At 39.2% G+C, this 10,008-nt stretch overlaps 1 pseudogene; it reads left to right on the top strand.

Moving 5' to 3' along the window:
- Window positions 1-687: 687 nt before the first annotated feature.
- Window positions 688-9,565, top strand: LOC141422711 (chromobox protein homolog 3 pseudogene; annotated as a pseudogene).
- Window positions 9,566-10,008: the final 443 nt, after the last annotated feature.

Here is a 10,008-nt window from a genome sequence, read left to right as displayed (position 1 = left end):
ATAGTAATGAAGATGGACATAAAGAGAGAAGAGACCACAATTTTAAAAATGAAACCTCTGTAATTTATCAATCTATATTTTCTCATCACTTGACTACATATCAAACTCTTGATCTTGCATCCAATATAGCACTGGTAAATTCCCCGTTGGATAGCATTGCAGCCCTTCGCTGTGCCCCAAATTTGTTAGTGTTTCCCCACCCCGCCCTTTGGTTGTTTATTATTTTTGTTTGGTGCTGGGGATTGAATCCAGGGCCTTATGCCACATCAACCCAACCCTGGCTCAAATTCTTTAAGCTTTTAAAATACAGCTCAACACACAAGGGAGGGGTGAGGATAGGTAAGACACCTAAAAAATTAGCTAGCATTTGTTGCCCTTAACGCAGAGAAACTAAAGCAGATACCTTAAAAGCAACTAAGGCCAATAGGAAAAGCGGACCAAGAACTAGAGAAAAGGTGAGATCAAAAAGAATTAACCTAGAAGGCAACACACACGTATAGGAAATTAATGTGAGTCAACTCCCTGTATAGCTATCCTTATCTCAACCAGGAACACTTGTTCCTTCCTATTATTGCCTATACTCTCTCTTCAACAAAATTAGAGATAAGGGCAAAATAGTTTCTGCTGGGTATTGAGGGGGTAGGGGGGAGAGGGAGGGGGCGGAGTGGGTGGTAAGGGAGGGGGTGGGGGCAGGGGGGAGAAATGACCCAAGCTTTGTATGCACATATGAATAATAAAACAATTTTAAAAAAATAATAAAATAAAATAAAATACAGCTCAAGAACTTAGGCACATATAACTGAAATGTTCTTTCTCAGTTAAAACTGTAAGTCAGTATGAGGTCCAAATGAATATTCCTCAAAGAAGATACTGAGTACTACAATTTGTATGTAAGAGTGAAACCCCAAACTAGTTTTATAGCTCTTCTGTTCCATTTCCACTTTTATGGGACTTACTATATTCTTCAACAAGACAAGCAACCTCCCTATCAGTAATAGACATTATTTTTTGAATGTAAAAAAGTGGCAAGTCATGGAAGCAAAGTAGGATAAGAACTGGGCCTATTGAGATCTTTTAAACTCCTCCAAGACTGGGATTTGCCTTACATGCCTACTGGTATGATGAACTTGCCCCATTGTTATAGAATGGAAACATCTATTTTGTTGCTGGGAAGTTCTGGGATAATGTTGAATTCTAAAAAGAATAGTTAAGCAGACTTAATTTCATTTGTCTCTTTCCCCTGCAACAACTTACCTTTGTTTCTTTTTTCTATTAATATGAGAAGCAACCTGGCCATTATTTGAGGTGTATTATTGCATGAATAAAGTTAAGTAATAGAATAAGGGCCTTTCTGTTGCTTCCCAAACTATAATTTCTCATACAGTAGAAAGTAGAAAATTTTTGTTTGCTTAGCAAGAACTAAAGAGCCACACCTCTACATGGGATGGGGCTTGTTTTGTATCTGCAAACCCAGAGGGACTGGACTAGGGGAAAGTATCCCTGGATAGCATCATTCCCTTGGGAATGTGTGTTGTCTTGTTTATCCTTCCCTTTCCCAACCAAGTATACCTGTCCTTTTTCAAACTTTTTCTTCCATAAGTGATGGAATGGGCTTCTTTTACCAAAACCTGTCTCTAGTGGCTTGCCTCTGATGTTCTTACCTAACATTTTCCTCTTACATCATTCTTTTTTTATAGTATTGAGGTTTGAACTCAGGACCTCATGCTTGCTAGGCAGGCCTCTACCACTTAAGCCATCTCATCAGCCCTTTTACTTTTTTTTTTTTTTTTCATTCTCAATCATATATGAAGTGCCAAATCTGTCATCATGTCATGAGTCAAAAAATACAAAATTTAGCTGAGCACTGACTCATGCCTGTAATCCTAGGTACTCAGGAGGCAGAGATCAGGAGGATCGAGGTTTGAAGCCAGCCTGGGTAAATAGTTCTCCAGACTCTATCTTGAAAAAACCCTTCTCAAAAAAAAAAAAAAAAAGGGCTGGTGGAGTGGCTCAAGGTGTAGGCCCTGAGTTCAAATCCCAGTACTGCAAAAAAAAAAATTTTTTTTTAATTTACCTTTTCTGCACATGTCTTCACTTGGACTTGGCTTACAAAATATGTTGCTCTTTAGTAAGACTGGAATGATTCACATCCAAAAGTGGGATATTAGCCAGGCCAGGCTCACGCATATAATCCTAGCTACTCAGGAGACAGATCAAGAGAATTGTTGTTCAAGGCCAGCCCGAGCAAGTAGTTCTCGAGACCCTGTCTTGAAAAACCCAACATAAAAACGGCTGGTAGAGTGGCTCAAGTGGTAGAGTGCCTGCCTAGTAAGCATGAGGCCCAGTACCACCAGAAAAAAAAAGGGGGAGGGAATTATGGACTTGGACTGATTTTAGGAAAATGTGATAACCTCTATAAATCTGTAGAGTGCCAAAAAGGAGGATCTCATCATGTTTAGTGTATTTCATTCTTGAGAATCCATATCTTATTTCATTGTGAACTTTTGATTGGTTCTTTTATTCATGTTTGAGGTTTAATCCAGTAAGTACATGTGCAAGACAAGTGATTTTCAGAGAAAATGAGAAATAAATGGGGGCAGAAACCTTTCTGCTAGATGAACCACCATCATTAGGAGCTTTTCTGCTTCTAATACAGTAACCTGCTATTACCCTTAATAACCTGACAATTAAGGCTGCTAGGTACGGACTATGTCTACTTAATACTATACTCTGAGTAGTGTCTAATGTGTTCTTACATGTGAACACTGTGATGTTGATTCCAATTATTATGCCTGATCCCCAGTGTTGAGTAGAAGTCAACTGCTTACCCCTAGGGATAACATAATTTTCCCTAGGCACCAAGATCTTGATTAAGGGACTGGCCAAGGAATTTTACTCAATAGGCCCTTCTGCCCAGGAAGAGAGCATTCCTTTTTCCTTGTGAGCATTTCCCTCCCAAAGTGGGATTGACTCACTCTCTGATTCAGCATGGTCGCAACACAATGAGTGGTTGATAAGTTACTGTTTCTGCTAGTCTCATGCAATATAGCATATGTACCTATTACTGACCAAAATGATGCTAGGAATCCATTCTTATCATTCCCCTAAGGCCCATAGTTCTTTTCTTAGTCCCTTTTCTACTCTGAACCTCCTCACTAAACTGATACATCCAAATAATAAGTTCACTATCAATTCTAGATACTCAGGAGACAGAGATCAGGAGGATTGCTTCAAAGCCACCCCCGAGGCAAATAGTTCATGAGATTCTATGTTGAAAAACCCCATCATAAAAAAAGGGCTGGTGGAATGGCTTAAGGTGCAGGCCCTGAGTTCATACCCCAGTACCAAGAAAAAAAAAAATTAGAACTTCCGTAATTACTAAGTAGAGTTTTTTTGTTCTTTTTTTCCTAAAGTAGGTTCAATTAGTAATCAATTATATCCTTAAATTAAGTTAGCTGTACCATTCCTTATATTTTATTCTCCTAGCAGAGCAACCACAGTTATTAACTGTTCCCTTTTGTTCACTGTATTCATACTGGTGATTCATGTCAGCCACTTGTTAGCTACTCTGATTCTCATACAGCTTTTTCTCTGCTATTAACTAGTAACCCTTTTTATTTTTTTTTAATTTATTTATTGGCATTGCCAGGGTTTGAACTCTGGGCCTACACCTTGAGCCACTGTACCAGCCCCTTTTTGTGATGGACTTTGTAGACAGGGTCTTGAGAACTATTTGCCCAGGCTGGCTTTGAGTCATCATTCTCCTGATCTCTCCTAGGATTACAGGCATGAACCACCAGCACCCAGCATAACCCTTTTGTTATGTTGTACAATTACTGATTCTTTGGGATACTATCTTCTGTTTCTTCAAATTTGTGGATAGATAACCTAAATTTATCAGAATCACTTCCAAGTAGTTATCAACTCAATAAAAATCAAGTGTAATCACATACATGCTTATAAACTTACTCGCAAATTAAAAAATAGGCCAGGTATGGTGGCACACATCTATAATCCCAGTACTCCACAGGCAGAAATGATGGAGAGGTCAAGGCCTGCCTGAGATGTAGCAAAGACTGAAACAGACAACAAAGAACTTATTTTGAATATATTTTAGGTTATGTATATTTTTGAGTATATAAATCACATTTCTTACATTTTGTCTTCTATTTTATTCCACAGCTTTGAATTATCTTGAATAATACTCCTGTTGACTGTATCCAAATTTCAAAGACTTAAACAAATGTGAATAATTGAGATGATTTTTTTCTTTCTAAATTATCTAGATTTACATGCCTTTTTAAAGTGTAGAATTGGGAAACCTGTAAAAACTTCAACGTGAAGATATTCTAGACTTGAATGTCCTAGAATAGAAAAATTTACATGTTTCAATGAGTGAAATCTTTAAGCTCTCAAATGTAGAAACAAACATAAATATTGTTCTTTCTGATTAGATATGAATAGGATATATTTTTAAGAAGCTGTCACAAACTGGGCACTGGTGGCTTATGCCTGTAATCCTTGCGATGGTTGAAGACAGGAAAATTGCAGTTCGACCAGAGCAAAATGAACTGGAGATGTGGCTCAAGTAATAGAGTGCCTGCTTTGCAAGCACAAAGTCCTGAGTTCAAACCCCAGTCTCATCAAAAAAAAAAAATCAAAAAGAATCTGGCTGGCAGAGTGGCTCAGGTGGTAGAGTACCTGCCCAGCAAGTGTGAGGCCCTAAGTTCAAACCCCAGTACCACCAAAAAAAAAAAAAGAACTGTCACAAAGCAGCCAAAATTTACTCAAAGGTTTCCTTCCAGGAATTTTCTAAGAACTGGAAAAGTAGTATCTAAATTGATAGCATTACTCCTTAATTATGGAATAGTTACTGCTAATGGCAAAACAGGCACTAGAATATAGTTCTACCTTATTCCAGAATGCTGCATGCTGCATTCTCCGTGGGCATGCTATCAAATTACTTACCTTTTTCTTTAAACTTTTTTTTTTGGTAGCACTGGGATTTGAACTAAGAGCTGCAAACATACTAAGCAGGCTCCCTACCACTTGAGCCGAGTCCTCAGCCCCATGCCATCAAAGAGATGATTTCAACCACAGCATTGACAAACTCAGGTCTAGCATGTCCTGGTTCTAGTTATATATATCTAACTAAGTCTGTGTAGTATTTAGTCCGTTTCTGAAATTAATGTTCCTATATATTTCACAGTCCATTGAGATTATAGTTTTTCAGCTATATTACAAAGTTGGGAAAAATTATCAAGGTTCAAGCAGAATTTGGGGCAGTCATTATATCTAACACTTTACTGGGTGACAACATTGTAATATATCCACTGATTTGTGTGTTAAGGGAGAAAGCTGTGGAATCTGTTTCCCAGATTTAAATTATGGCTCTACCACTTACCAGCTATGCCATCGTGTTAATTAGACATTTTAATCCTTGTGTTAAAATACCTGAGAAAACAGTTTAAGGGAGCAAAGATTTATTTTGACAGTTTCAAAGGTTTCAGTCCATCTTAAGAGGGCAGGGAGAAACTTCATGGGGGCAGCTAGCAGGCTCCTCACTCTTCCCTTTTTATTCTGTCTGGGCCCACAGATGTGTGGTACCAGCCACATTCAGAGTAGGTCTTGCCCCTTTAGTTAATTCTCTGGAAACACCCCCAGAGACACAACAAAGTTTGCTTTACTAATCCAGATACTTCTCAACCCAGTTGGCCATCAGTTTTAACTATGATAGCTACCTATTACTATTATCTATGAAATAGGGATGTAGGTGATAACACCTACTTTATGAAATTGTTTGGAAGACCGATATATGTAAAGCACTGGGTAGGAGTAAGTGCTCAGTAAGTATTAGTTATTGCTTCTATTAAACATTTAAAAATTCTAGGAATTCCGTCTATTTTTTGTAGTACTGGAGTTTGAACTCAGGGCTTTGCACTTGGTAGGCAGTGCATGCTTCCAGCCCCTGTTTGTTTTTGAGACAAGCCACCCTTGAACTCAACAATCCTGCTTCAACCTCTCAAGTGCTGAGATTACAGACGTGTATCACCACATCCAGCTTAAATAGCTTTTTATACACAATACTTTCTCAAACTTTTCAAGTCAAAATATTAAGAATGGGAAAACCTTAGTTTTTTCTGCCAGATGAAAAGAAGTATATACATATTAGATACTAGAATATTCCCTTTGGTTAAGCTACTCAAGCAGTATCCTCATCTTTTGAACCATGATATATTACATCTTACTGTTTACCACTAATATCTATTGTAGTGCCTTGTAAATCAGGTAATAAACATTTACCCATTAACCAAATGAACAAAAAATAAATCTATAGTTACAACCAAGAGTATATAGAGAACATTAATTTTTTTTTTTTTTTTGAGACAGGAGCTCAGTATATTAACCCAGCCTGAACTCAAACTCCTGGGCTCAAGCAATCCTGCCTCAACTTCTTGAGTAGCTGGGAATACAGACATCACTATGCCTGACTTAGAACATTTAATTTTTTCACTTGGCTTTAACAATATAATTCCCATACCATAAGTGAGTTCTGTAGACAGCAGAGTAATGCATCTTGGTAAACTAAAATTGCTTTTTTACAACTGGGTAAAAATCTGTGCTGTTGGTGACAAACATGAAGGACGACAGTTGAACTGGAGCTTTTCAGTGATGCTGGAGGACCAATCAAAACCAACGTCCCCATAATGGAGGATGGATGACAGTTACTTTCATGAAGGATTTAGAAAAATGTGCAAGGATATTGTTATTTTTTAAAAAGCCACTCACTTGGCTAAGAAGAAAAGTTTAAAAAAATAAAAGCAATAAAAAGAATGCCCAGCACCAGAGGCTCACACCTGTAATCCCAGCTATTTGGGAGGCTGAGATTGGAAGGATGGAAGTTCAAGGGCAGCCCAGGCAGAGTTCATCCAAGACCCCATCTCCAAAATAACCGGAGCAAAATGGACTGGAGGTGTGGCTCAAGTGATAGAGTACTTGCCTTGCAAGTATGAAGCCCTGAGTTCAAACCCCAGTCCCACCAAAAAAAGCATGTTATTGAAGGGCCGTTTTATGGGCTGGGAATGTAACTCAATGGTACAGCACTGACAGAAAACATTGAGCCAGGCCGGGCGCTGGTGGCTCACACCTGTAATCCTAACCACTTAGGAGGCAGAAATCAGAAGGATCACAGTTTGAAGCTAGTCCAGGCAAATAGTTCATGAGACCCTATCTTGAAAATACCCGTCACAAAAAGGGCTAGTGGAGTGTCTCAAGGTGAAGGCCCAGTTCAAGACCCCATACCGGAAAAAAAAAAAAATTTAGCCAGGTGTGCTGGTTTATGCCTATAACCCCAGCACCAGGAGGCAGAGGCAGGAGGATAGTGAGACCTTGTCTTCAAAAAAAATTTTTTTAAGGTGATATTTTCCTTTGGCCTAATTAATCTGTTAGACTGATTGTCCCATTATTCCATATAGGCTCATGTGAAAGGCAGAATAATGGCTCCCACATGTGTTCGTGTCTTAATCCCCAATACCTGTGAATAGGTTACCTCGCATAACAGAAGGGATTTTGGAGATGTGATTAAAGCAGATATCTTAAATTGGGGAGAGGATCCTGGATTATCCAAGTGGGTCTGATGGAATCAGAGGGGTCAGAATCAGAGAGAGACTGAAAGATTCTATGCTGCTGCCCTTGAAGATGCAGCAAAGGTCTGTGTGCCAAGGAATTCAGGTAACTTCTCGAAACTGGTTAAAGCAAGGATGTGTATTATCCCCACAGCCTACAAGAGGAGTGTAGCCTTCTTGACATCTGATTTTGGTCCAATAAATCCCATTTCAGACTTCTGGCCTCCAGGATGGTAAGATAACAAACTAGTGTTGGTTTAAGCCACTAAATGTGTGGCAATTTATTAGGACAGCAAGTAGAAACTAATACCTTCATTAATCTGCATCTAACCTATGGAGACACAAATTTATAGCAAGTAAAAGGTAATTCTGGTTCTCTTGGAGTGAAATTGAAATTATTCTTGGAAATGTGATTTATTCTGGGGCTGGGACAAGACCAATCTAGAGCATTTTACATGGTGCCAGGAAGTAGTACTCAGAGGATGAGGGTATGGCAACAGGGCAAAGAAACTAACATGAAAGAGCCCCATTCAATGGCCAAAGCTAGAACAATTTGAAAAAAATAAGGATACCCCTCAAATAAAAGCTCAGGAAAATTGCAGTTTGAAGCCAGTCCAGGCAAATAGTTCACAAGACCCTACGTCCAAAAATATCCAATACAAGAAGGGGCTGGTAGAGTGGCTCAAGTGGTAGAGGGCATTCATAGTAAGCATGGGGAACTGAGTTCAAACCATAGTACTACCAAAACAAGACGAAAGTAGCATACAGAAGTTTAAAATGCTTAACATTTCCCTGAAGATATTTTTAAATTACAATGGAAAAACAAGGGTTTGTAGTGGAGAAATCCAGCAGAAAACATGTTAAAGGTTAATATCACTAGATCGCAGGTACAATTCTAAGATGTCTACTCCCTACCACTCTGTTATCCACACACTGCATAATAATGATAGATTTTAATCCTATGATTAGGTTATATTATATGGTACAAGTGAATTTAAGAAAGGGAGGTTGTCAGTTTGGGCCTGCCCTAATCATACAACCCTTTCTTTTTGGCGGTACTAGGGTTTGAACTCAAGGCTTTTACAACCTCAGCAATGCCTCCAGCCTCACATGACCCTTTTAAACTTGGGTCTAGATGTGTGAGAAGAGTTGTAAGTATGGGAAATTCTGCTACTTTTGTAGATAGAGGGGCCATGTGCTAACAACTTGGGAGGGCTGCTAGGAGGTGAGAGGGATCCCCAGCTGTCGGCCGGCAAGAAAACTACTCAGGACTGGAAGCGTGCAGGCCCAAGACGCTGCAGGACCCACAGTGCAGACTGCAATCAAAAATGGCCTCTGCTAAAACTGCAAAAAAATGGGAAAGAAACAGAATGGAAAGAGGAAAAAGGTGGAAGGGGCAGAGCCTGAAGAGTATGTGTGGTCAGGCACTGGACTGAAGTGCAGTGAATGGGAGGTAGACTATTTCTGAGGTGGAAGGAATTTACAGGTGCTCACCATACTTGGGAACCTGAAGAGAAGTTACATTGTCCAGCGTTAACTGAAACTTTTTTTACTTCTCTAAAAGCTAGTAAAGAAAAAGAGGGTACAGAAAGAAAATCTTTATCTGACAGTAAAGCTAATGACGGCAAACCCAAGAAAAAAGAGGCTCTGCCAGAGGTCTCGATCCTGAAGGAATCATGGGTGCCACAGACCGCAGTGGAGAGCTGATGTTTGTATGACACGGAAAAGATGCCCAGGCAGACTTGGTGCTGGCAAAAGATGCAAATATGAGGTGTCCTCAGGTCGCAGTTGCTTTTTGTGAAGAGAGAATGACTTGACATTCTTGTCTAGAAGATGAGACTCAATATTTGTTTGCATTGATTTTTATATATATTTATATCAGAAAAGAGCATCTGATACCACGGTATGTTTTCTCTGCATTCAAGAACAGCTTTTTCTAAATATTAAGAGATATTTTCCAGTCTTACTCAATCAGATCTTGTCTTTCGTATGTGGAAGAACATTCTGAGTTTTTGTTTGTGTGTATGTATACATAAAATACTTATGTAGAGATTTTCTTTTTTTTTTAGTCCTGGGGTTTGAACTCAGAGCCTACACCTTGAGCCACTCCACCAGTCCTTTTTTGTGATGGGCTTTTTGGTGCAGGGTCTCTCAAACTATTTGCCTAGGGCTGATCTCAAACTGTGATCCTCCTGATCTCTGCCTTTTGAGTAGCTAGATTATAGGTGTTAGCCTTCAATGCCCGCTATTATATAGATTGTTTTAAGTGCTGAGGATTGAACCCATGACCTTGTGAATACTAGGAGAGCACTGTTACACAGAACTATGACCCCAGTCCTTGTTTTTTTTAAGACAGGGTCTCACTGGGCAGTTCAGGCTGGCC

This window comes from Castor canadensis, chromosome 4 (genome assembly GCF_047511655.1).
Source record: "Castor canadensis chromosome 4, mCasCan1.hap1v2, whole genome shotgun sequence".
In the NCBI taxonomy this organism is placed as follows: domain Eukaryota; kingdom Metazoa; phylum Chordata; class Mammalia; order Rodentia; family Castoridae; genus Castor; species Castor canadensis.
This window is presented reverse-complemented; position numbering and strand designations above follow the sequence as displayed.